The 1,177-nt window shown below is 47.1% G+C and overlaps 1 pseudogene; it reads right to left on the reverse strand.

Annotated features, from left to right (window-relative positions):
- Positions 1 to 113: 113 nt before the first annotated feature.
- On the reverse strand, positions 114 to 963 carry LOC102826254 (annotated as a pseudogene).
- Positions 964 to 1,177: the final 214 nt, after the last annotated feature.

Below are 1,177 nucleotides of genomic sequence, written 5' to 3' on the forward strand. Positions count from 1 at the left end.
TTCCAGTCACTGGAGGCAACACTTACTGATGGAGCAAACGGGGAAGAAAGGGTTAATTGCATGACAGAGATGGTCACTGATAACACCATGCTAGGCAGGGAGGTAGCTGGTGCTCACTGGACTGCACACATGGAACTCCGAAGGGGGTTAACAGTTCTTGACATGGGTTCCTGGTTGTGGTTTACATTATCGGCCTTCACCACCCTCTGTGACTGTTCTATTTCAGCTTTGTTTAATTTGATTCCAAGGATTTCAGCAGCAACTTTCTGAAAACACAGGAAGACAGTCTCCAGTCTTGGCTGAGACAAAGTGGCTACTAAGACCATTTTCCTGGCAAAACCGCAAGTGTGTTTTAGGTTTTACTGTCCGCATGTGCTCCAAGTCAATTTTATTGCCTGCAAAGGCAACCAGTGGCTGTGTTTCTGACTCCTTGCTCACTTTCTTCACCACCGAATACCAATCTTCCAAATTTTCAAAACTTTGGTAATTTGTAATATCATACACCAAGAGGATTCCCTGTGCTCCATAGATATATTTATCCAACATCTTGCCTCCTATTGTCTGTCCTCCAATGTCCCAGACTTGAAGAGTAGCATTCATGTTTCCTGGCAATGTTATCCTTCTCAAATAGAAACCCAGTCCTATAGTTTGTACTATTTCCCAAAACACATGGCCAAGGACGTCTTTACGGAGGTGCCATCCTCCAACAAGACGATTTCCAGTTGCCATTCCTGGCACTCCTCCTCAGAGTCCCCAACATGGTGTCCCAGGAACTAGGTCCGCAGCCCTCCTCTCCCCACCCCACCCCCGCACCCTCCCTGCCCCCCACCAGCCCCCAGGTAGAGGAGTAAGTAGAGGGACAGAGACTCTGGGGTCAGGGGAGAGGAGGAAGGGTGGCCCAGGAGGCAGGACACCCTCCCTCCGCCCTGGGGTCCCAGGGGTGACTGACTTGCTGGGCGACATCCTGCTCTCCTCTTGTTTTTCTAAAAATGTATCCATGTCTTCTAAGTTTTCAAATTTGTTGGAGTACAACTTTTCATAGTATTCTGTTATTTTCCTTTTGATTTCCTTTGGTTTTGTTGGGACTTCGCCCATGTGGGTTCTAATGCATGTTATTTGTGTCTTCTCCCTCTTTTATTTTGTCAGGTTTGCCAATGTTCTGTCAATTTTGTTAATC

Source organism: Chrysochloris asiatica, unplaced genomic scaffold, assembly GCF_000296735.1.
Source record: "Chrysochloris asiatica unplaced genomic scaffold, ChrAsi1.0 scaffold18238, whole genome shotgun sequence".
Classification (NCBI taxonomy): Eukaryota; Metazoa; Chordata; class Mammalia; order Afrosoricida; family Chrysochloridae; genus Chrysochloris; species Chrysochloris asiatica.